Source organism: Moschus berezovskii, chromosome 19 (assembly GCF_049115385.1).
Source record: "Moschus berezovskii isolate FMDL1 chromosome 19, NW_MosBer_1.0, whole genome shotgun sequence".
NCBI lineage: Eukaryota > Metazoa > Chordata > Mammalia > Artiodactyla > Moschidae > Moschus > Moschus berezovskii.
Genome location: NC_142478.1, coordinates 48643464 through 48670778, shown reverse-complemented (window position 1 = coordinate 48670778; position 27315 = coordinate 48643464).

The window sequence follows — 27315 nt, the reverse complement described above, 5'->3', positions numbered from 1 at the left end:
GAAATGAGCGTGGGCAGCCCCTGAGTCATCTCTGTTCTTACAATGTGCCCAGACAGTTTCTCTGGGGCTAATTTCACACATTTTCCTTTACCAGAACCCAAAGCTAAAAACTGAGGTTGGAGGGTGGACTGGATGTTCTCTCCTATGGCACACCTTGGCCAAATGTGGGAGCAGGTTCAATCACAGGTCCAAATGTGAATATAAAAGGAAGTTTTAAGAAATTTTTACATAGATGCCCCGATACCAGCCCCTTAGAATGTCCATACATACATTTCTGATTTTCTGTCAATTGCTAAATGGTTTGTTTTAACGTAATCAGTTCCTGACATCTTCAGGGTTAATGAGTCAGTTTAGATTAACGCAAGTGAAAGTGAAAGTTGCTCAGTTGTGTCTGACTCTTTGCAACACCATGGACTATATAGTCTGTGGAATTCTCCAGGCCAGAATATTGGAGTGGGTAGCCTTTCCCTTCTCCAGGGGATATTCCCAACCCAAGGATCAAACCCATATCTCCCGCGTTGGAGGCAGATTCTTTACCAGTTGAGTCACAAGGGAAGCTCAAGAATAGTGGCAGGGGTAGCCTATCACTTCTCCAGTGGATCTTCCCAACCCAGGAATCGAACTGGGGTCTCCTGCATTGCAGGAGGATTCTTTACCAACTGAGCTATTAGGGAAGCCCAGCTATCAGGGAAGATTAATGCAAAGTGCTCATCTTTTCAGTCCTGCCTTCCCACGACCATCCATATGTCCAGTGGATGTCAGGCAACAAACCAACGAGACATCAGAAACACCAGTATCCACCACAATGGGGCTAAGTTGTTACCACCCATGAGGACTGCATTCATGTGGGTAAATTAGGGAGCCATCCTCCAAATGTGAGTGAGACGTGGGAACAGGATAAATAAGAGGTTGGGCAGGGATCCCCAGGATGAGACAGGAGAAAGGAACACTGGGAACCACTCTGGGCTCAGATGCCCCCTTAGCTGTGAGCAGTGGGAGAACTGGGGATGTGCAGCTGAGACAGATGTGGACACAGGGTCCAGGATGCCTCTTGGAGGGTGTGACTCATCCAACAGAAACAGTGCTGTGAGCGGGGTTCTCTGCACCTCCAGGGGCAGCTGAGTGGGCCAACCCAGGGTCCCAGAGGTAGATATGGGAAAAGGGAGCTGAAAGTGACCTCCCCTGAGACTCGTAGAGACTGACAACCTTCCACTATCAATCCTTTGGAGAGAAGAGTCTATTCTGTCAGGCCAAGGTGACCTTGTGGTTTGATCAGCAGTTGTGTTCCATGTATAAATGAATAACCTGGAGTTCTGCTCTTATACCAGATTTCGTAAAGAATCTGCCTGCAGTGCAGGAAATGCAGGTTCGATCCCTGGGTTGGGAAGATCCCCTAGAGGAGGGCAGGCAACCCTTTACTTTATTCTTGCCTGGAGAATCCCATGGACAGAGGAGCCTGGCAGGCTACAGCCCACAGGGTTGCAGAGTTGGACACGACTGAAGTGACTTAGCATGCACAGCTCTTATAGGCAAATGTGTAGTGGTCACAGCCACAGATTCTGGAGCCAGACACTGGTTCTACACCTGCTCTGTTGTCTACAAGCTGTGGGCCAGTGGGGAAGATGGTTAAACTCTCTGTGTCTCCATTTCCTTAACAACAGAATGGGCTTCTGTGATGATTTAATTTGAACAGTGCAGGCACATACTGTGTGTTCTGTGTTAGTTATAATTATACTTTTTTATCCTTCAAACACAGAGTTAATAGAACTCTCTTTTACAAATGTGTCAATCATTTTTGCCATGCTTTTCTTATTCCAAATCACTTGGCCTGAGGCTCCAGTTCTGACCCTAGAATTATAGAAGTTTCCCTCAGGCAGTAGGTCCCTTTTTAAAAGGTCACATTTTTTAATGGAATAGGTGAAGAAATCATTTTCAGAATAAAGTTCTAAAGTCAGCACATGGGATGAAATCATGAATAATCAAAGTCCCTTGACATCCTGACTGAGGGAGCCCTTGCACTGCAATATGAGGACCCAGCAACTCTCATGCACCCACCGTGGACAGTCCTCCTGCAGTGATGGGCCAGATCCATGTTTCTCCAGCTGGGCATCGGGTAAGAGAGACAGCTTGTGTTTAAGAGCCATGTTGTGTGAAAGACATGGGTCTCTATATGCTACAAGCATGCTCAGAAGAGCCACATATCCACACACTCATAGGACCTGACACTGATGACCAAGGATGAGCAGGTTCTTGTCTGTATCTCACACACTTTGTTACCAAGTCACCCAGAGCTTCCCAGTGACGGACCCACTGTATGACTCTCTCATGACCACAGGTGTCACTGTAACCAGCTCCTTCCCTGGGGTGAACTGTGCTGCCAAGACTGAGCTGTAGGAAGCTCAGGACTGCCTTCCCACCAGGACCCAACAGCTAGCTAGCCTCCTGTTCTCACAGTACTCTCTGAGTACTGCCTCATTCCTGAGAGTCAGTTTCTACTTTTTGAGGCAACGGGGTGCAATTTATATTCAGAGATATTATCTAATTGTATCACTTGGGTCAAAAATAGAATTCATGGTTTGGATTTGTCTCTCTAATTTCTGATCATAAACTGTCTGAGCTCACCACTGTCCATTGGAATTCAGGGCTTTCTTGCTGGTTGAATGAGAACTGGGACAGACACTGAATTCCCCTGGAGGCAGGCCATTAAAAAGTCTGTTTCTATTTTCTGCGAAGATACAAAACCGTGCACCAGAAGGAATCTTGGGACATTTTGTTGTGTTCCCCCAAAGATATAGTGCAGACGTCCCTGAGGCAAAACTTCTGTTTCCCTACCATGAAATCTGCCTTAAAATGATGCTGCATTAGACATCGCGTGCCATACTTTAGCAAGGAACCTTACTGAAGAAGTACTCAGATGTTAGTGAAAGTATCCAGGGCTGGGCATAAAAGTACATGAACGACGAAGGGTGCTGCTTTCAGCGTTAAGTGCTGCATGTTTCCATAGAAACAACACAAAATCTGACCAACAAAATGAACGCTGAATGTAAAGTATTTGTTTAATTTTAATGTGAGTAGTTTTTAAGCTGCTTGTTCCCAATGCTATAGAAATGTTCACATGGTAACTGTAAATGCCTTTAATCTCTTTTAGTTTTTAATTGGTTTTTCTGGTGGATTGATTCCTTATGAATAAAGGGGGGACATGAAGCAATGAAAACAGAGCCAGAACCATAGATGGTGAAAGGGCAAAAGAAAACAGAGTCCAGTGGGATTTGTAATTAGAACCAACCCATCTCAGGTACAGATCCAGAAGACCCTTCTATTCCAGAACCACAGTTCTGTCAACACAGGCCCTTCCATGTTTCTAATTTGTTGCTTTTAATTATGTTTTTCAGATACACTGAATAGTAGTTTCACTGATTAGAGTTGCCATCTGCTGGATTCCAGAGCAAACCTAGTCCTAAGTGGGAGGGGTCTTCTGTTTAAGGTTGTTTCCTGAGCTGAAAACAGGTCATCCAGGTATGATCGCCCAGGTGGAAATCTACTGGGCTGTGTACTGTGATTTGTAATTGAATTTCAACAAAAGGAAAAATAAGTCATTCCCTGAGATAACCAAGGACATTCTGTTTTAAGGAACAGACCCCATTGTTTTTACTAGCTTCAGGGCTTCCTTCCCAGGTGGCTCAATGGGTAAAGAATCCACCTGCAATGTGGGAAATGTGGGTTCTATCCCTGGGTGGGGAAGATCTCCTGGAGGAGGGACGGCAACCCACTCTAGTATTCTTGCCTGGAGAATCCCCATGGACAGAGGAGCCTGGCAGGCTACAGTCCATAGGGTTGCAAAGAGTCAGACACGACTGAAGCAACAGAACGTGCACGGATCCCTGTGAGAAGACTCTGCTCAACTCAGGGGTGCTCAAGCACCAACTTGCTTCAGCCAAATAAGTGCGGGAGGGAATGTGTGTGCCAAAGGCTTTGAGTCCCTCTCTCCCCTGCACGTCTATCCCTCCCCTCCCCCATCGTTGTCTTCCCCACTTCTCTCTCTCCCCCTCCCCCACCTGCCAGTCCTGTGGTTCACGGTGCCTTTTACCTGTGCCACCGGCTGACATCCCGTGGGAAAGGCAAAGAGGGAAAGGCTTTGCGGCAGAGACAGCAGCAATGGGACGTCTTAAAGAGAGGCTGGGGTAGCAGGGGAATTGAGGAGGAAGGAGGGAAGGAAGGAGGAGAGAGAAAGGAGCAGCGAAGGAAGGCAGCAGAGGATGGAGGAAGACAGGAGGAACGGAGCCACAGCCTGGCCTGTGTGCAGGTGGGCCTCCTGCTGGGAAGAAGAGCCTGGGAGTGAGACAGTCAATAGGAGGGACGGGTTAGTGAACTGATGAGCTAATCAGGGGTGTGCTGACCACATGGACATGCCCAGTGACACAATACCATCTACAGCAACCAAAAAAATTAAATACTTAGTACAAATCAAAATATGTGCAAGATCTGTATGAGGAAAACTATAAGTGAAATCCAAAAAGAACTAAATAAATACATATACTGTGATGTTATGAACAGAGAAACTCAACGTTGTCAAATTTTCAGTTTTTCTCAAATTGGTTTATAGATTTGGTGGAATCCCAATGAAGACCCCAGCAAGTTATGTTATGGATATTAACAAACTGATCCTAAAGATTATATGGAGAAGCAAAAGACCCAGAGTAGTCAACACAACATGGAAGAAAAGGGATAAAGCTGGAAGACTAATGATGCCCAACTTCAGGCTACAGTACTAAGAGCACGTGGTATTGGTGAAAGAACAGATGTGTGACTCAGTGTAACAGGATAGAGAGAGCCCAGAAACAGATCCACACAAATACAGCTTTTCAGCAAATACTGAAACAACTGCCTTAAACATCCACATTTTCAAAAACTGAATCTAGGAATTCCCAGGTGGTGCAATGGATAAGAATTTCTCAACAGCCAAGATAAGGAAACATCCTAAAGGTCCATTGGAGAAGGCAATGGCAAGGCACTCCAGTACTCTTGCCTAGAAAATCCCATGGATGGAGGAGCCTGGTGGGCTGCAGTCCGTGGGGTCGCTAAGGGTCGGACACGACTGAGCGACTTCACTTTCACTTTTCACTTTCACACATTGGAGAAGGAAATGGCAACCCACTCCAGTGTTCTTGCCTGGAGACTCCCAGGGACGGGAGAGCCTGGTGGGCTTCCATCTATGGGGTCACACAGAGTCTGACACGACTGAAGTGACTTAGCAGCAGCAGTAGCAGCAGCAGCTAGCTATCTGTGTAAATGTATATGCTCAGTCGTGTCCAACTCTTTGCGACCCTATGCCGATAGCCCACCAGGCTCCTCTGTCCATGGGAATTCTCCAGGCAGGAATACTGGAGTGGGTTTCCATACCTTCCTCCAGGGGATCTTCCGGACCCAGGGATCAAACCCAGGTCTCCCACATGGAAGGCAGATTCTTTACCATCTGAGCCACCACATATACATACATATACATATATATATATATATATTTATTTATTTATTTATTTATACATATACATATACAATGGGATATCATTTAGCCATGAGAAAAAGGGAAATTCTGCCATAGGACCACATGAATAGACTTTAAGAGCATTATGCTAAGTAAAATAGCCAGACAGAGGAAGAAAATACTGCATCACTTACCTGTGGAATCATAAACAGCCAAACTCATAGTTAGAGAGACTAGAATGGTAGTTACCAGGGGTTCAGTGAGGGGAATGGGGAGATGTTAGTCAAAGGGTACAAATTTCCAATTATAAGATGAATAAGTTCTGGGGATCTAAGGTAGAGCTTGGTGATTATAGTTAATAATACTTATTATATGCTTGAAAATTACAAAGAGAGTAAACCTTAAGTTTTCTCACCATAGAAAAGAATCAGTAATTATGTGATATGATGGGGATATTCACTTTTGCAGTGTATAGGTGCAAACAAATATGTTCAAATCAACATATTGTGAGTACACCTTATACCTGCACAAATTAATATGTCAATTATACCTCAATAGGACTGGAAAAAATAAGTGAGCTATCAAGCCATGAAAAGACATGGAGGAACCTTAAATGCACGTTCCTAAGTGAAAGAAGCCATCTGAAAAGGCTGCCTACTGTATGATTCCAACTATTGACATTCTGGAAAAGCAAAACTATAGAGACAGTGGACAGATCAGCGGTTGCCAGGGTTTGGGGTGGGAGGGAGTGAGGGATAAACAGTTGAAGAACAAGGGATTTCCAGGGCAGTGAAAATGGTCTGTGTGATGTTGTAATGATGGGTCCAAGTCAGTGTACAGTCATCCAAGCTCATACACATAGAGCCAAAAGTGAACCACAAAGTGAGCTATGGCCTCTGAGTGATAACAATGAGCCAATGTAGGTTCTTCAATTATGACAAACGCACCATCTGATGGGGAATGTTGAGAATGAGGGAGGCTGTGCACGTGTGGGGAAGGGGGTTATACGGGAAGCCTCTGTATTATTTCCCTCAATTTTGTTGTCCACCTAAAACGTCTCTTTTCAAATACACAGTATTTGAAAATAATGACTCTTTTTTTTACTTAAGTGCATGGAAATGCCTCCAAAGAAGCCTGTTATTAAATGCTAGCCAAACACAGCAGCTGCCAAGGTCTCTGAGACTCGGGCATCTCTCTCCTTGTTTAAAGCAAGATTAACAAGTGTTGGAGTGAAGCCCCAAAGTCAAGCCAGATGCTATGTGGGACTGCTCTGTAAACAGGAAGCAGAAGAAGGCTGAAGGGGAAACAGTCTTCAGTGGCCGGGCAGGAGCCCCGGCTCCATGGACAGGACAAGGGTGAACCCCACTGAGGAACTCAAGGGACAAAAGATAAAATCAACCTGCTCCACCTGAATCAGAGTCTACGGTTTAACAAGCTCCTTGGGTGCTTCTGAGAGGCACTGGTTTGGAAAACAGATGCTCAAGGAGCTCTTTGGGGTCCTGGCTGCTCATAACTCACAACCTGAAGGGGGCTGGGCTGCTGGCGGAAGGGAGCTAAAAACGTCCAGCCCCACAGACATCTAATCTGGGTGGACAGTTCCTGACTTCCAGTTTGCAGGAAGTAAATGATTAAGTTACAATCCATAGCTCAGCTGCCCACTGAGCCATCACGAGCATTCCCAACACAAATGTCCCCTCCTTGGGGAGACTCCCTGATCCTCCATCACCTCCCAGTGATCCCTCCTCACCCTGCATTTTCTACATAGCTTGTCTGTCTTCCTGGGTCTCCAAGCTCCTGGACTTCACGTCAGCAGAGCCTGGCTGCATGGTGTGTAGGTTGAGTATGCGTGTGTGTGTTGTGTATGTGCAGGTGTGTATGCTGGGGGGAGGGGGAACCTGCCTGAGTCCAGAGCCCCGAGCAGAGAGGGGTGGGGAGAAATGTCCACCTTCCCCTCCTCCTTCACTCTGCTCTCCTGCTGGCGCCCCTGATGTCCAAACCCGCGATGGAGGTCAAACGTCAGCCTCTCAGACAGTGCAGGGCAGAGTGAGTGTGGGAGCTAAAAGGAGGGAAGAATGAAAAGCCCAGGGCAGAGAAGATGTGATATCTCTGCCCCTCACTCCTCCTGCACCCTGTCTGCTGCACCCCTGCTGCCACACCTGCACCCTAAATACCGCAAAGCCAGCCCCTCTGCTGAAGCAAACTTATCCCATGAAACCAGGCTTGACTCGAGGGGTGTGTCTATACCCTCGCCTCTGCCTGCTTCCTGTCTCCTGCTCATTCCTGGGTTAGGGGGGCGGCTGCCCCTTTGCAGGAAGACCCCACAGTGGGTTCTCCTGCACTGGGCACCTAAGAGTCCAGGACCTGCCCCAGAAGTCAGGGCCCTCAGAGCCAGAGAAATGCAGTCTCCTTCCCTCCCTCCCCTTTCACTGGAAAACCAGAACCACCACGAATTTTCTTTTAGAAATTAATATTCATGAAAAATCTAATAATGTAAATTTATGGTTGCATTAGAGGCAAAATTAAAGGAATAAATAACCCATAAGTTTGTAATGTGTTGTCCTTAAGCAGAAATATCTCCTGCTTAATCTCCATGCTTCCTACTGAATTATTTAAACTGAGATCACTCAGCCACCTGGGTCTTGCCTGCAAAGTGCAAGTCAGTCCCCCGCCCCAAGGCAGAAGCTGTCTTGGGCAGTGCCAGGCAGGACGCAGGTGAGAAACACTCTGCACCCCCTGGAGAGTGAATTCCTTGGCATCAGGTCCAAGCGCACTTTGAGGGTCCAGGTCATGGCTACCTGGGGATCCATCAGGTGCTCCAGGGTGATCTGGGATCCTCACCTGAGACAGAGCCCCTCCCCCAGGCTCCCTGAGGCCTGCTCCCCATCCCTGATGGGTCTAATCACAAGCAGGAGAAAACCTGGCCTGGTCACCTGAGCCCATAGTTCATCCCACCTTCTGTGCCCTGTGCTGACGTCACTGTGATCAGCAGAGACTGGTTTCTGGGGTCACTTCCTGTGGGAATCTGGGGGATCCAGCATACCACAGTTTCCACTGGGAGGATGGATCTGCTCCTGGCAGGGCTGCAGGGCTGTGCTGGGGGCCCTTCCTAGGACTCAGTGTGTCCGGTCACCTCTGCATCTCTGGCCCAGCAGCACGGGCAGGAGAGTCAGTTTCCAGAGCAGGTGCCCTGTTCCCACCTGAGAGCTGCTCACCCCAGATCCCTCCCCACCAGGTCCTATCCTGATGAAGGGTGATACTGAGGGGCCTGCCCCATAAATGCATTTCCCTGGACTTCCTCTTCTGATCCCCAAGTGTACACAGAGGAACGGGGGCCTCAGAGTTGACTTGGGTCCTGAATCAGAAACAAGCCTTGTGTCTGACAATCAGTCCAGATACAGCACCCAATGTGGATGCTGCTCCCAACTTGAGTTTGACTTCAAAGCAAGACCACCTGCCGACTGTTCAGGGAGGGGAGACTCACTCACTCACTGCGTCCTTAGTGGTCACAGTGGGAAGACCCCTGCTGGGGGAGGACACCTGGGCTGGGATCAGACTTCCCAGAGTGCTGCCTCCTCCCAGACACTGACGGGGCTGTCAGTGTCCAGGGCTCATCTCCACAGGCTGGATGCTCAGTGTCCCCAGGACTAGGGCTCTTGTCTCACAGCCCTGGTGCTGGAGAGGGGAAGGGGGCACTGACCTCCTTGTTTGAGAATCTGCCTGGAGCCAGAGCTGTTCTCAGCACTGTGATGGAGACCCTGTCCCAGAGCTATGTCTGCATGGAGCAGAGTCCAAGGCCAGTCCCAGGCCTGGGCTCTCAGACCCCAGGAATCAGGACTCTCAGGAGCAGCTGCAGAGGTAAAGACCCCAGGAATCAAGACACCACGAGCAGCTGCATAGGTAAAGGGATCCTCAGGCCCCACCCCAGACCAGATCTGACTCTCCCAGAGTCAGATTCTGCAGGGAGAAGCTAAAAGTCTGACACGCTTGAACCCTCCCAGTGACAGGGACCTCACCCCCCGTGAAGCAAGCAGCCCCTTCACGGGATTGTGAGAAACACCTTCCCTGTGGGCCCAGATCAGCCATCCTCAGCTCTCACTGCAGCCCAGCTCTGCAGGTGGCTTTGCTCCATCCTCTACCCCCAGATTCCTGCCTGTCCTGAATCTTGGCCCCCAGCAGAGCCCCTGGACATCGCCTCCCAGCTGTTCCCTCTGAACACAGAGGTTTCCAGGACTCCTGCTCCAGCCGCTGCCTCTCCCTGCAGACCTTCCCCCACTTCCCTCCTGCAGCCTCAGGGACAAAGCAAACATCCCACCGCCCCCTCAAGTCAGGTGTCAGGGCCCCTTTGACAGATGGGGGTTAGAGGGGAAAGAAGATTCTGCCAGATGGTGTGTTTACATTTTGCATACTCCAGGCCTCCCACTGCTGCTTCGACATTTATGATGCAGGAAAAGACTGAATCCTCACCTGCAGTCTGGTCTCTACTGATCCTTGACGTGGAGCCCATGGGCACTGGGGTTTAGGGAGCCAGTCATCTTGTGGTTCCAATCTCAGGCTGGGCTGGATGCAGGAGGTCTGCTCTGCATTCTGGAAACCTCTGAGCCCCTCTCCACAAAGGAGCTCCATCTTTCCTATCTGGAGTTCTAACTGCCCCTTCTGCAGCTCAAATCTGCAGTGACAGCACAGAGCAGGAAACCCACCTGCCCTTCATCCCTGGGCGCAGCTCAGGTGACACCCGGAGAAAGTAGGGTTTGAAGGGCCCCTGGGAGGCTCAGACCCACCCTCAGGTCTGCATTTCCCTCAAAGCCACTCACCTGGTGACTCATGCAGGCATGAACAGTGGATGGAACCTGCTTCCTGCCCCACAACTGACCCTGAGTTCACCCAGGGACAGAGGACAGGGAGCTGCGGGGACCCCAAGGTCCTCTGACTGTGGGTGTAGGGGCAGGTCCAACTTTGTTCTCCGGAGACACGTTAGTTCCATCCTGCAGGCAGAGAAATGGTCTGAGGGTGAGAGCAAGGGCCCCATCCATCTCCCAGTCAGGTGCCCCATGGCCCAGGGCTGCTACACCTGTGAAGTCCTTGGGGTCAGACCCCTAGGGCAGCTTTTCTGGGTTCTCACCTGGGGAGGGGGGTCACTGCCCAGAAGGTCCTCAGAAGCCTTGACTGTGGAAAGCTGCCTGAACGCCTTCTAGCTGCACCCTGCAAGTTCCTTCATGGAGAAACGGGATCTATTCTAGGAAGAGGAACTCCATCTTCTCCTGCAGCAACAATGCCTCCACCATGAATGAGCTGCTGCCCCAGGGACCTTGGGCTTGTTTAACAAGCTTGAGCACAGAAGGGCCAGCCTCAGACTAGACAGATGAATGCATGATAAAGGGTGGCTCATAAAGCTGACTGACTAAGAGATTTTGTCTGGAACAGAGTGACAGATGAGGAAAGAGTTCTGCATTGATGCTTCAAGACCAGGAGCTGGTGCCCCTGACTGAGGACGGGGGCCTATGTCCACAGACGGGCACTGAGCACCTGCTCCAGGCTGTTTCTCCATCAAACCTTGACTGAGCTCACGTAGCCAAGGCAGGACCAAGGGAGCTAGGGAGACACTGCTGGCTCAGTGTAAATACAACAGGATAACTAAGAAGACAACAAGGCCAGTGTAGACACACCTGGGGCACTGGTGAATCATCCGAGGTCACTGTAGAAACACAGAGGAACTAAGAAGGCATCCAAGGCCAGAATTCTCCTGCCAGAGAAATTTTGGAGATCATCTAGGTCAGTGTAGACACAGGAGAGCAGCTAACAAACACACGCCAGATCACTGTAGATATTTGAGGGGAATTAGGGAAGATCCTAGATCATTGTAGACACAGCAGGATAATGAGGGGATAATCTCAAGCAGTATAGACACTTGAAAAACATTCTAGGTCACAGCAAACACAGCAAAGGTCTGGGGAAATTTCCCAGGCCTTTGTAGACTCACCAGAGGAAATAGGGAGCTAACCAAGTCCATAAAGCAGGATAAACAAAGAGAGTCTGGGTCAGCGCAGGGAGTGGGTGCAGTCAGTGTAGACACGGCACAGGAACAAGGGAGACCACCCCTGGCTAGTGAAGACACACTGGGAGGACTGAGAAGATATCCAGTCCAGTATCGATATGACTACAGGACTCATGCAACATCTCAGTCACTGTGGAAACCACAGGCTGGAAGTTTTCAGCACCCTGGAGAGGGCCAAGCCGATCCAGGAGGCTAGTAGAAGTCGCGTTAGTCGCTCAGTTTCCAACTCTTTGCGACCCCATGGACTGCAATCTGCCACGCTCCTCTGTCTATGGGATTTTCCAGGAAAGAATACTGCAGTGGGTTGCTGTTCCCTTCTCCAGAGGATCTTCCTGAATCAGAAACTGAATCCAGGTCTCCTGCATTTCAAGCAGATTCAGGGAGGCTGGAGGTCCTTTATTCAGGGCTGGAATGGAGTAAACAAAGTGTTTCCACATGCTGGCCCTAGGATGGGCATCTGCTTTCACGAGCTGCTTTGAGAAGCTGACCCTCCATGTCTGCAGACCTCACAGTAGGGACCATACTCCAGCCTGGGGGAAAAATCCTCTAGTAAGTCAGGACAATCATGTTCTCCACTCTGCCCTGTTTCCTATCTTTCATCAGCAGGGACTGATTCTTCTGCAGCATTTGGCTATTTGGATCTTGGTCCTAGGTTTCCCCTCAACTTTATATGAGCTTTTCCTTTGTGACCTTTTCTCTAACACCTGGTTTACGGAACTATATTAAACGGGGCCAACATTTCTCTACTTAATAATTCAATACTTAGACATGCTGTCAGGCCAAGTAATTTACAACAGAAAGGAAGCCCAGGGTGCCTTCCTCAGTAGATCATGTATGCTCTGACTCTAAAGCATTCTTTAGTAAGGACACTGTCCTTCATAAGGAGAGCTGTGACTTTTACAAGGCTATTTAACGCTTCAAGCTATTATGATGGCGTGAGGAAAATTACTGTGATGATAGCTGTCTTTGCCACTTATAAATTCCCAGGATGTTTACCATATAAATATTACCCAAGGACACCATTTCCTCCTAATGACCTGAGTGATAAATGCCTCTTGCTGGGAGCTCTGCAAAGCCAGCCCCTCTGTCCAAAGAAGGGGAGACCCGGCAGCCATCCAGGTTGGGGACCCTTCCATGAATCAAGGACTTGATTCTCAGCTGTGGGTTGCAGACCAGTTATATCAGAAATGATTTGGCAAGGGAATAAAAGACTTTACTTTTTACAAAGGAAACCATTTTTTAAACTATTTTTTAAAGATTTTTTTAATGTGGGCCATTTCTTTAGTCTTTATTGAATTTGTCACAATATTGCTTTTGCTTTATGTTTTGGGGTTTTGGCTGCAAGGCATGTGGAATCTTAGCTCCCCAACCAGGGTTTGAACCCACAGCCCCTGCCATTGGAAGATGAAGTCTTAACCATTGGACTGCCAGGGAAGTGCAAGAGACTTTAATACGGAGTTTTAATCCCTATTCCCTAAAGCTTTGCTCTAAATACTTGCCTAGAAAGACGCCCGGAGTCCCTATGTCCACTGCTTTCCACAGGGCTAGTGCTGTTTACATCCTCTAACTCCAGGGAATGTCCAAGCAAGGGCAGACAGCCCGGGCCAGGACTGCTCTGTTCCTGAAGATTCTTCACATTGGCTCAGCTTTGCATGAGCTCTGCAAGTTTTCACTGTGAGTCTCTGTCAGTCACAGTATGTCCCTGGGAATTCCGAGTTTGCAGATTCAGGCAGCTCTGAAGCCACTTCTAGGAGGAGGAGGCGGGTAGCTTTGGGTGCAAAGGAGGCCTTGGGAACTGGAGCTAGTGTGACCCCAGACCACATATTCAGGGGTGCACCAAGGGAGCTCTGTGTGCCTGGGAGTCTCCTCGTGGTCCCTGCCTGAGCCTTCATTTCTCCATGGATGAGAAAGGCCACCTTGGTCAACAAGTGTACCTCAGCCCGCTCAGACTTTCAGAGTCCTGAGGGAAGAGGATCCAGCTCAGGGGGTTCACAGGGTGATCTCGTAAAGAGTCTGGTCTCAGGGCTGTGGGCGGAGCACAGGGAACCACCAGGGACGTTGACATGCCAGGGACTAGCCAGGGCAGAAGGCTACCCGCTCCCTTTGGCCTGGGAGGAAAGATTGTCACAGAACCCAGGGAGGGCCTTGGGTTCTGAGCCACAGACACAGCAGGGAGGGGTGAGGGAGAAGTTATTCTGCTCCCCTCCTCCTGCCTCTCAGCCTCCCCCTTGGGCCGCCCTTTTGGCCAGACTCAATGGAGGAGGCTGTTAATGGCATCTGAGGGCTACAGTCCACACGAGAGCAGAGCTGAGAGGCCAGCGAATGGAGAGAGACCAGCTCAGAGTCTCCCTCCTCAACTCCATCCTCAAGTTGTTGAGGAGGGTCTTCATGGGGCCCAGGCAATGGAGGGCGGGTATGGGGTCTGGAGCCTGATGCTGTGTGCCCAGTTTCATGGGGTCATGATGACTGAGGCCATGCTGTCCTGTGTTCCCCTTGGTTCTCACTGTGGTCCCTGTGGCAACTGCTTCAGACTCACCATCCTGACTGTGGTCCCCATGTCAGTGTCTATCTCTCTCCCCCAGCCAAGACCCCCTTGGTGCCACAGAAGTAATTTTCTCTGACACTCTGGGAATGTGGGGGATCCTGTGCAGCTATCATCATTGACATAGACCCTCTCTGCAGGCAGGGAGCCCAGGAGACTCCCTGCCTCCCAAGCTCCACCTGGAAAGAGAGCAAGGTCCCCTTCTAGTCTCAGATCTTCCCACCTCATTCAACCAACACAGGGTCAGTTCCAGGCCCTCTTCTCCTGCTTCCTGTCCAAACCTCGTCTTACCACTGTCTAGACTGGCCACTAGCGTCTTATTTGGAGATGACAAAAACTGCCTGAGATGAACCCTCCAAGTCTATGCTGTGAGTCTTCCAAAGTCAAAACAAGATTTGTGAGTCAGTCATTCCACAGCATCAACTTTTCCCTGAAAAGCTGTAAAGCCAGTGTTGATGTAATGGAGAAAGGGGTATGGACCAGAAAGAAGAAAATATCTGATAGGTTAATTCATTAAACTTTAAGTGGAGTCTTTTCTTATAACTTGGCAAATTGACCATCAGCCAGGGAGGATGGGAGGAGCATCCAGAAGGAGGAAGGGATGGGTCAGGGGTCCTGCAGTCGTCAGAACATGCTGAGTGATCTGTGCAAACCCCTCTTTCCTTCCTCCTTCCCTTCCTTCCTATCTTTCTTTCATGGAAAATAAGGATGAAGGCTGAGTCCCAGCTCTGGGCATTCGTGAACAGAATAGACACAGGGCATACGGGACGAGGAATTATGTGCAGTGGAGGCAGCTTGGTGTCAAAGGAAATCATTTCCCAACGGGATGTGTGGAGCCTTGGAGAGGGCTTTAGATTTCTGTAATACACACAAGAGAAGCCCGACGGAAAACCTACCTCAGGTGTTGGTCTATAAATTGTGCAAGAGTATTAGCAATTCAAGGATCTAGAAGGGGGGGAAAGAGCATTTTGTAAATGATGCAATTTGATAGCACACATTAATGAAACATATTTCTCTTATTTTCTTTTTTCTGGATTAGTAGAATTCAACTAGTGTTGCAGAACCTGAATTCTTATTGCAACACATTGAGCTGAATCTTATGAACAAGCATCTGAATTCCCCCCTTTGCCAGGCACTCTCAGATGGCTGCCCCAAAGCTGCTCCACCCCTTTCTCCCTTGCAGCCTCCAGGCAGACAGGCTGCAAAGTCAAGTAGGAGTTTCCCATCCCCTTTGAATCAGCCTCAGGACACCTCACTCCGAGTCACTCTAATACCCTCTGCCCAGACGACTCACAGGCAGGCTTTGTGAATGAGGCTCCTCTGACTCAGACAACAGTACAGGCTCCAGCCCTCTTTCCTCCTCCCACCTGGCTTCTTTGGGCTTCAGCTAATGAAAAGGAAGTTCCCTCCCCCGCCTTCCTTCACACAGGGTCACAAACCTATCATTAGATGTCTTTATTTAGAGAGCTTTCCTGCCCAGGCCTGCTCCCAGGGGCAGGATAGAATTGATGCAAAATTCATCATTGAATGGGCCTGGACATTTAATCAATGAGGCAGCATGGAGCCCCTGTGATTCAGAGGTGCTGGGAGTCAGGCAAGGCTAGAAGAGCATCCAGAGCGGGTGGGAGGGCGGTTTTCAGTTTTGACCCTGTTCACCCACACTCCAGCAATCAGCAGTCTATTCCACGTAATGTCAGCTTTGCAGCAGAATTCCATGTCAACAGGAGTATTTGCACATGTATTCATTTAGTAACTCCACATTCATTCAATAAATTCTTACATGCCTACTGCACGCCAGCCACAGTTCTAGACCCTGGGAAGAGTGAACAAACAATTCAGTTTATATTCAATTGAGTTTATATTCTTGTGGTGGAATAACGATGTTGGTGATGATGGTGGTGATGGTGATGATGGTGGCGATGGTGCTGAAGATGATGAAGGTGGGGATGCTGACAATGGTAAGGGGAGGAGCAGCAGGGGGACAGCAGATGGAGCAATCACATGAGTAAAGGCTTACACAGCACTCAAGCCTTCACTCATATGATTGAGTTATTATGAACCGGATACTATTATAAAAATTTTGCCTATGTTCCTTGACTTCATAACAACTGCGGTAGGTCCTCTCATTAACCCTAATTGGTAAAGGAAAAACCAAGGTACAGAGAGGCCAATTCACTCCCCCAACTTCACACAGGAAGCTACAATGTTGGGATTCAGAGCAGGTTCCCCAATCAGTGGACTCAGAAATTACATTCCAAACAAACAGGCAAATAATTTCAGACAGTGATAAGTACAATGAAGAAAATCAAAGTGGGTGACGTGAGAGTGACTTGGTGTGAGAAGACTGCATTAGGGAAGGTCTCTTGAGGAGGTGATACTAGACTTAAGACCAAAAGGATAAAGCTTGTGGGAATAGTTTTCATACAGGTGGAACAGCAAGTGCAAAGGCCCTAAGGTAGGAGTGAGCCCAGAGTGTTCAAAGAACAGCAGGAAGGTCAGAGAGGCTGAAGCAGAATTAACAGGTGGAAATGGGCACTGAATAAAGAAGGCAAGGAGGGACCAGGCCATGTAGGGCCCCACAGGCCATAGGACACAGTGTGGGTGTTGCCTAAGGGGATGAGGGATTATGGAGCCCATGGAGGGAATGGCTTCAGCCACTCCATAATCACTGAGTCTGGACCATGGCGCAAGTAGGAGGCTCTGGGGTATGCTGGGAGATGGATGATCAGAACTGCTGTCCAGTATTTATAAACAAATACTGTACAAGTTGGAGGAATGGGGCTCCCCTGGTGGCTCAAAGGGAAAGGATTCGCCTGCAGTGCAGGAGCTGCAGGAGACCTGGGTTCAATCCCTGGGTCAGGAAGATCCCTTGGAGGAGGAAATGGCTACCCACCCCAGTATTCTTCCTGGAGAATCCCATGGACCGTGGAGCCTGGCAGGCTACAGCCCATGGGACCACAAAGAGTCAGACACAACCTAAGTGACTGAGCACGCACGCACATACCGTACAATTGAGAGCCCTCTCCTAGGTCATCAGGTTTTCAAAACTCACTTTAACACCCCGTTCCCAATAGCTAGAGTGCTCTGACCTGTCCCACTACACTAACTTGCAAATCAAGGGGTTTTAAGAGAGTTACAGCAAGCCAAGGTGAGGGCCCAGGGGTGGAAGATTGGATCCAGTTTGTGCCTCAACACAGAGTCCTATCCATGCAGGACTCCACAGCACCATTGAAGTTTTGTTCCCCTGCCAGGTCATCGGGAGACTGTGAAGGATTTATAAACAGAGGCAGCTTTGCCAGCATGAAATCATCTCAGTCTCCTTGGAGGCCTGAGTCAGCCAACACTTCTGCAGGCGGCGGCAGTGGGCGGGCTTTGTCGTCTTGGGCAAGGCTGAAATTAAACATCTCCTTACCCTGGCTCCTGCCACCCACAGGAAAATCAATGATCAGAGGAGGGAAGCAGAGATGAGCGAGAGGACAGGAAACCCAGACATTCCTGCGGTCCACGAGAAATTCATCTCATATTTATAGGTTTTATGTTTCACTTAAGAAAGTTTGAGTTAGAATTCTATCACTTGTTACTGAAATGGGCGAACCCGTACAGCTACCTAAAAAGAGGGACAGAGAGAGAGAAGAATCAGCTAAAAACTAGCAAATAGTAAGAAGAAATGTTCACTCTTTTAAACTGACAGATTCAATGTGGTTGAGGGAGAGAGAAATCACTTCTCTCCCAAAATGAGTCATTGTTGCTAACCCACTGAGAAATTGTTGGGGCGCCTGCTGGGCCCCATTCGGACATCCTGAGGGCAGTGCATCAGGGATGCTTCAGAGAATTTAGCAGGGGAGGCGGAGCTGATTTTATTTTCTTCTCTTCATGTTCCCTCTAATGGCCTTTTTCAACCCTGCCATCGGTTTGCCTTTCATTTCACCAAGATAAATTCTAATTCACGGGCTCATTAACCCCTCTTGCTATTCTGAGCTTTTTTGATGGGATGTCCTGGAGGTTAGGTTCTTTCACAGGGATTGAAGGCGCTGAATCAGGGCTTGGTGATGCCATTAACGTCAGTTCTCGGGGAAACCAAAATATGCCTTGTCATCATCACTCCAGTACTCCGGGCTGGAAATGAGCAAAAATCCTGTCACCAGAGATGGGGCCTCAGTGAGGGTCTACCATCTCCTGGAACATCCTGGAGAAGAGGGGACACGTTTCTTAACCCCCTACACAAACCCTGGGTAGAAGGCAGAGGGCCATGCATGGAGGCTGCCACCCTGCTCTCTGCAAGGCAACAGCCGGCAGGTTTAGTGCTCTCCAGGGAAGGCATATAGATTCTCACTCAGTCTTTAAGGGGTCCACGCTTAGGCAGGGAGTACCCAACCTTGATGGGGGACTATGCGTCAAAGGAGAAAAACTTCTGGACCTTAGGATATGATGCTGATCAGACTGGAGGGGCTTAATCCCCTTCTCTCTGGGCCTTCCCTTCTCCACCTGTAAAATAAAGGTGTTGAAACAGAATCATTCAAACATTCAGCAAGTATCCAGTAGCAGCACATGCCAGACCACTAAGGTAAAAATGATCACCTGTTTCTTGTCTGAGTGGAGCTTACAGTCTGGAGGAGAAGGCCTAGATTTAACAAATAATCACAGAAACAAATATGTAATTACCAACTCTGATATGTGCTAGGAAGAAAATAAAGCAGGTCCCTCAAGATAGTATGAACTGTGGGATGAATATGGAGGGGCAGCAACATGCAAGCTGAGATCCAAATGATCTGCAGAAATGAGCCAGGACACACAGGGTATCTCAGGTCACAGAAGAGGATGTGCAAAGGTCCTGAGGTGAGAGAAGACCAGTGTGGCTGGAATGCAGATGAAGAGGACGGAGGTGAAAAGATCTTTTGAGAAAAAGGAAGAAACCAGAGCATGATGAATCCTCTTGGTGGAAGGATATACACCCAGGTGTGCCCAGGACAGTCCTGGTGGGCATCTGTGGATTTGGCATAAATGTAAAGAGTGGCTCCTTCCCATCTTTAAATTGTCATGGTTTGAATGCTAATTTTACTGGAGAAAATTAAGTGAGCTCGTGTTGTGTGTGTGCACGTGTGTGTAAGGTGTATGACCATTTGTGCATTTTCAAATTGTGTCACAGAAGGGTGTATGGGTCATGGGTTGGGGAAGGATTGTACAGCTTGGTGTCCCTTAACAAATGTCACTTTCCAGTGTGAATCTCTTGCCACATCAAAAAGAAACAGAGGCAACATCACAGCTTGATTTTGCTTTAAAGGATGGAGGGTGCTTTTGTGGCAGAGTATTAGCCTTTTGCTGAGAATAAGCGCTGGGACAGGGAAACCTGGGTTCTGGGGAGTGGGGTCTGGAACTTCAACCCCTCCCACTCTGCCTTCTCTCATCTCCACTGGCCGAAGACACCAGTATTCAGGGCATGCTGGAAACGGTGGCACTTGAGTGACCACAGAATCTTCTTGCTGATTTTGCTTTTTTCTTAAAGCTGCTAAATTCAGGAAGAGAGCCTTCAGCTGTTGCCCAAGCTGACCCATATGACTTTCACAAACTCTTAAGCACAAAACTTTTAAACCAAGACACAGAGGAGGTTCCCAAATGACCTCACAAAATATTACCAACAATTTATTTCCTTATACAATAAGGACTCATCATTGAATGCTTGAAAATAGATAAAATTATAGTGGAAATAAAATGCAAAGCCCTGTGCACACCTGATGGAGCAGGAAATAGCAACCCACTCCAGTATTCTTGCCTGGAAAATCCCATGGACAGAGGAGCCTGACAGGCTGCAGTCCATGGGGTCACAAGAGTCAGGCACAGCTGAGCAGTTGAGCAGCTGAGCATGCACACACAGGAACACCTGCATAGGGGAGACAAGGTGATATTACCATAAACATAATGATCATACCAGTTTTTGTTTTCTTTTGTTTAATTGTGGTAGAATATACATAACATTTACCATCTCAACTGTTCTTGACTGTACAGTTCAATAGCATTAAGAACATTTGCACTGTGTGTGACCATCACCACCCCTCTCCAGAACTTTTTCATCTTTCAAAGCTGCAATTCTGTCCCCATTAAACACTGACTCCCTATTCTCCCTCCCCCAGTCCCCGGCATCCACCATCCTACTTTCTGTCTCTGCGGACTTCACCACTCAAGGGACCTCCACATAAGCAGAACCGTACAGTAAGCAACTGGCTTATTTCAGTGAGCGTAATGTCCTCAAACTTCATTTATGCTATAACATCTGAAAGAATTCTCTTTCTTTTTAAGGCTGAATAATATTCCGCCATGAATGAATTCCGTATCCATTCATCCATCAATGGACATAGGCTGCTTTCCTCTTTAGGCTGTGATGAACAATGTTGCTGAATATAGTTGTGCAAATACCTGTGGGGGTCCCTTGCACTGAATCAGCCCACACCAGACGCTCAGTCAACATGTGGAACAAATGAAGGAGCCATGAGACCTGGTGATTCCTTCAGGCCTGATCACCTCACTCAGCTGGGTCGCCAGTGAATAGCCCTCAGCTTTGGAGTTTCAAAGTCAGCTGTTGAAATCTACGTCAGAGATGGTGAAGGGACATCAAGGACAAGACTTTGATGACAGGAGCTTCCCCCATGATCCAGTGATTAAGAATCCACTTTCCAAAGCAGAGGACTCAGACTCAATCCCTGGTTGGGGAACTAAGATCCCACATGCAGGGGATCAACTTAAGCCCCATGCAACAACTACTGAGCCCAGGTGAGCCTGAAATGAAAGATCCCACATACTGAAACAAAGATCCTGCACGCCACAGCTAAGACCCAACACAGCTAAAAATACATAAATATTTTTTAAAAGAAAAAGACCTTGATGATGGATACGCAAAATTGGCCAGGTCTGGCTTCCAGCACTTCTAGTAGCTCTGCCTCGCCTTCCACTAAGCTGGCTCTCCTCCTGACCTCTCCTGGAGGTCAGAAGCCTTCCCCAGGAGGCTGCCCAGCGAGGTTGACCCCAGAATGAGGAGCAACTCCAAGACTGTCCACCTTGGGGCCGGGAGGACTGCGATACTGGATTCTGTTTGTCCAAGTCACGGCAGCTGATAATGACTCCATATGGTAATCTCTGTCTCTCTAACTTTTCTTCACATCAGACAGCTCCTGATGTTTCCAGACAGGACTGCAGACAAGTATTTTCTTAAATAAATTGAATCTCTACAATAAAGATACAACTGCAGGGACTTTCCTGGTGATCCAGTGGTTAAGATTTTGCCTTCCAGTTCAGCGTGGGGGAAGTTCCCTGGTCAGGGAAAAAGGCCAAAAAGACCAAAACATAAAACAAAAGCAATATTGAAACAAATTCAATAAACACTTTAAAGATGGTCCACATTAAAAAGAAACTAAAGAAAAAAAAAAACAACTGCAAAATACTTTCATAATATTTTTAGAAATTGTATAATGTTGTGGATGAAATATTTAAATAAAGTGAGTTATTTTAACTGTTAAGGTGTAACATATGCTAAATAAAGCTAATGGTTATTTTTTAAACTTTAAAGGTTTGGTTTAAAATTTTGGATTTGGGGGGATATGAACTAGGGTCGATAAAATTCTATGAAACTTTTGCTTATATATGCTATCTTATAACATGCTTTCTTGAAATATTTTTGTGTTTATAGAGATGAGGATACTTAGCAGATGGAGACTGCAGAGGATGGAAATAAAGTCACTGTATCTTAAAAAAAAAAAAAAGCTCAGAACTTGCCCTTGAGCTTAAATGACAGACTGTAGTCAACAAGCATGGTGAGGGTGGACAGCGGTGTTCCTGACCTGCACTGCCCCAGCAGTGACACTTCACCCTACCCTCTTGTGAGGACTCAACTCCCCATGGACCCCTTGATTTTGCCCCTTGTCCCCCTCTCCCACTAGCCCCCTGGGCTTAGAACTCCTCCCCTGCTGTGCTCCTCAGAAAGCTGCAGGACAGTAGGCAGCATGGTCTTCCAAGATCTGTGGTGTCTTAGGCATGGGGTGCTCACCACCCACCACCTCTCTCAAAGCCACCTGCCCACACCAGGCCACGGTACTGTGCTGCTCTGGGGAGAGGCCCACCAACCTCCACGCCTACCACCCAAACGTGCGGAGATGAGCCAGACACTCGCTGAGCCCAAGATGGACATGGTCCCCAGAGGAGGTGGACACAGCACAAAGAGAGCCATCAAAGAGTGTTTGACAGAATCCTGAGCAGGGGCACCCATTTCCTTGTTGTAGCCACATGTTCCAGGAAACAAACTCACTCAGAAGGACAATGCAGATAGTGGAGTGAAGTTTATTACACTGGCAGACCAAGGCAGAGTCTCCTGTTTGCCAAGGACCCTGACCAGTTTTTGTGAAAACCTTATATACCCTAAGTGTACGTGCCCAAACCCACCTCCCCAAATTCCCTGAGACTAGTTTGAACAAAGGAAAAGAAAGATAAACAATCAAAGTTAACCCGTGATTCATATGCCTTAAGCTTAGGTAGTTAACAGTGGACAATTATCAATAGGCCTGTGGTCATACCCCAATAAGCACAGTAGAATTTATGATTCTATTTGGTTACACAGATAATTAGGGTATTCTTTTAGGCGAGGGAGAGTCTAGGTACGAGCCCTGGGGCTCTTCCATCCGGGGTGTCTGGTTTTCCAGTTGGTATGGCATTTCCATAGATACTGGGCATATAGCTCAAAGTCCACAGTCTGGCCCAAGATGGAGTCCTGCTTTTAAGATGGAATCTGTTCTGTCTGTTTCCTCCTTCATCCTGACACATCGACCAGCTTCAGCTGTCCTTGGTGCTTCTCCTGCCCCAGGATCTTCCTCCTAGCCGGTAGGTGACGTGGGCTCACTGTGTAGACAGGGTGTGTAGAACCTAATGTAGAACTTAATGTTCCTGTAATGCATTTTTGCTTCTGTACTTTGCTTGCTGCTTGCTGCTCATAGAACCAAAGTTACTCCATTTTAGATAAGGTTGTTTTTAAGTAAAGATGCCTGGGATTGTTTTTGAGTAAGGATGAGTAAGGATTCCTGGAAAAACTGCAACCTGGAGAAACTCCCTTCTCAGGGCCAATCAGAAAATAATATAAAGGAGCCAGGTTGTGTAAATTTAAAGAGTCCAATCAGAATGCACCAAATGCTCTTTAGGTAAAGGTCAACCAATCACTTCTAGGCTGATGCAACAGTCACTAACTTTTGCAGTACTTTCGCAAGCGATATATATAAACCTCCGTATTTTGAGAATCGGGGCTCCTATCCGGATCCGCTGTGTCGGTGATGGTGGGGGTCCCTGCTCGAGCTTGAATAATCCGACCCTTGTGCGCTTGCATCGGAAAACGGCTCCTGCGGTAGTTATTGGGGATTGCGCGACTTGGGCATAACAGGTGGTGAGGGGACACCCAGCTTTGATTTCTAGACTCAAGGTAGCTAGAGATGACCCCACATAGCCAAAAGGTGTGGGAGAAACATCACGAGGGAGAGTTAGGATTGCCAGATTTAGCAGATAAAGAATATGCAAATAATTCTGCAGTATAGAAAAATTGTTGGGCCAGCCTTTGCCCAAACCAACGTCTGGGTGGGCGACCCTGGGACCCAAGCACCACGCCGACAGATGCAATCAGCAAGAGGATTTTATTGAACGTTTGCGCAAAAGGGCCCTCCGCATCAAAAGCGAGCCGAGGACCCCTAGCAACAGTTACAGACCGGTTTTAAAGCCCAAAATTTACATAATTAGCATATCACACGGGTATACAGCTCAGGGACTTTCTTTGCGAAACCTGAGCCTCCGGGGAGGGGCTGTTTTTTTTTTCTTTTTCCTTCCGCAAGGCCCTTTTGGTTGCTTAAGTCCCAGGAAATTGTGAAAGTGTGAGCAAATGTTGGATTGCCCAAGTCCCAGGAACTTGTGAAAGTGTGAGCAAATGTTGGATTGACGTTTACACGGGGGGGGGGGGGGGGGGGGAGTGGTTTCAAAATAATATATGTATTGTCTAGTATAAGAATTTTTAGGATGTATTTATAATTTGAAAACTGTTGTCTATCTAGAATTCAAATTTAAATGAAGGTCCTGTGCTTTACTGGGTGGCCACAGAGAGAAATTTCCCAGCCCCACACACACCTGGTCTTCCCAACTCCCACCCCCACTTTTATACCAAGAAAAGCAGGGCCCTGAGACAGAATAGCCAGATCTGGAGTTTGAAGGTAAACCTTAATCCTGATTGGTCATTTACACTAAAATGGTTGCTTTAAACCCAAGGGACTGGGTTACCTTGGAGAAATCTAATAAAGGTAAAATTCATGATGATCAAATAGGGGGAGATGGAGCTTTTAGACACTAATGCAATTCAGTTACAGAGAAAGGGAGACAATCACATTCTGCACCACTGAGTGGGGCTGTACATTTCAAATCCCTGTGTTGTGAGCATAGAAAGCCTCCAGTTCTCGCTGGAAGTGGTGACTCCAGGGCCCTTGTGTTACAAGCAAGAGCCAATTTTGACTCCATGGTGGCTCTATTTCTTTTACTTTAATCTTTGCTTCCTGTTGCTTTTGTTCGGTAAAAGGATACTATCTACACATAATGGCCTGCCTCAGGGAACCCTGCACCTCTGCTTGAATGTTAAACCAAAATGCCTTCCTTCAGGACCTTGTCCATCTGTGGATGGCTACAGGAAGGAAGAAATTAACACATCCCCTCTCTGAGGCTGGCCATTCCAGAAGAAAACTGAAGATTAATGGCATTTTTATTTTACTTCTTCACCTTTCCACCCACTTCCCCGTCCCCCACAACCCTGCCCCAAGTTCTATAAAAGAAACTGGCACCGAGACCCCGTTAAATAATTATTTTGAGGTACAAGTTTGTCATCTTCCTGGTCTGCCTGCTTTCCAAATAAAGTCATATTCCTCGCCTCAACACCTTGTCTCTCAGATTTGTTGGCCTGTCATGTGGCGAGCAGAGTGAGCTTTGACTCGGTAACACTAGGAAACTGGATTCCAGAGAAGGTCACTCTAAACCACTATTGTGAACATTTGTCTAGGCTGGCTCTGAAGTCACCTCCAGCCACCAAGGAGGCCAAGAGCAAACAGTGCCTTATGCACATCATCGTAGTGGCCAGCAGGGATTGGTGCCTGCTGGAGTGGGCAGAGAGCGAGCCCAGGGCTCCAGCCTCACCTCCAGGCTCCAAGGAAGAGGAACCGGGCTCCTGTGGTCCTCCTGAGTGCAGACAAAGAGGGAAGAGGTTAGGAGTCCTCTCGGGGAATCTCGGGGGAGAAGAAACGGAGGGGCATTTGCCTGACTTATGGGAGCCAGAGTGGACCCTTGGGCCTGTCCCCCTTCACAAAGGATCTGTAGCTTATGTCACTGATTTTATCTCCAGATGAAATTTTAGGTTCAATGACAGACACACAAGTAAGGGTGAAAAGAGAATGACCTTCAACCTGTATCCCATGATTGGATGAGCCACCTGGCAGGGTTATAAATTGATTTATTAAATAAATTCTCTGATAACCCCATACTGTTTATGGGGTTCTCAAGGTGAGAACACTGAAGTGGTTTGCCACTTAAGAAAATTAGAGATATCAATGGAACATTTCATGCAACAATGGGCACAATAAGGGACAGAAATAGTATGGACCCAACAGAAGCAGAAGATATTAAAAAGAGGTGACAAGAACACACAAAAGAACTATACAAAAAAGATCTTGATAACCCAGATAACCATGATAGTTTGATCACTCACCTAGAGCCAGATATCCTGGAATGTGAAGTCAAGTGGGCCTTAGGAAGCATCACTATGAACAAAGCTGGTGGAGGTGATGGAATTCCAGCTGAGCTATTTCAAATCCTAAAAGATGATGCTGTGAAAGTGCTGCACTCAACATGCCAGCAAATTTGGAAAACTCAGCAGTGGCCACAAGACTGGAAAAGGTCAGTTTTCATTCCAATCCCAAAGAAGGGCATTGCCAAAAAATGTTCACAATTGCACTCATTTCACATGTTAGCAAAGTAATGCTCAAAATTCTCCAAGTCAGGCTTCAATAGTATATGAACTGAGAACTTCCAGATGATCAAGCTAGATTTAGAAAAGGCAGAGGAACCAGAGAGCAAATTTCCAATGTCCATTGGATCATAGAAAAAGCAAAAGGATTCCAGAAAAACATCTGCTTCACTGACTACACCAAAGCCTTTGACTGTGTGGATCACAACAAACTGTGGGACATTCTTAAAGAGAGGGGGATACCAGCCCACCTGACCTTCCTCCTGAGAAATCTGTATGCAGGTCAAGAAGCAATAGTTAGAACAGGGCCTGGAACAACGGACTGGTTCCAAATTGGGAAAGTAAAAGGTGTGTCTGACTCTTTGCAATCCCATGGACTATACAGTTCATGGAATTCTCCAGGCTAGAATACTGGAGTGGGTAGCTTTTCCCTTCTACAGGGAATCTTCCTAACCAAGGGATTGAACCCAGGTCTCCCTCATTGCAGGCAGATTCTTTACCAGCTGAGCCACCAGGGAAGCCCAAGAAAACTGGAATGGATAGCCTATCCCTTCTCCAGGGGATCTTTCTGACCCAGTAATTGAACCAGGGTCTCCTACATTGCAAGCGTATTCTTTACCAGGTGAACTACCAGGGAAGCCCAAAAGGAGTACGTCAAGGCTGTATATTGTCACCTTGCTTATTTAATTTCTTTGCAGAGTACATCATGCAAAATGCTGGACTGGATGAATCACAAGCTGGAATCAAGATTGCCAGGAGAAATATCAATAACCTCAGATAAGCAGATGACACCACCTTTACGGCCGAAAGTGAAGAAAAACTCAAGAGCTCTTGATGAAAGTGAAAGAGGAGAGTGAAAAAACTGGCTTAAAACTCAACATTCAAAAAGCTAAGATCATGACATCCAGTCCCATCATTTCATGGCAACAGATGGAGAAGCAATGTAAGTAGTGAAAGACTTTATTTTCTTGGGCTCCAAAATCACTGCAGACATGGACTGCAGCCATGAAATTAAAAGACGCTTGTTCGTTGGAAGAAAAGCTATGACCAACCTAGATAGCATATTAAAAAACCAGAGACATTATTTTTCCAATAAGGGTCTGTCTAGTCAAAGTTATGGTTTTTCCAGTAGTCATGTATGGATGTGAGAGTTGGACTATAAAGAGAGCTGAGTGCCAAAGAATTGTTGCTTTTGAGCTGTGGTGTTGGAGAAGACTCTT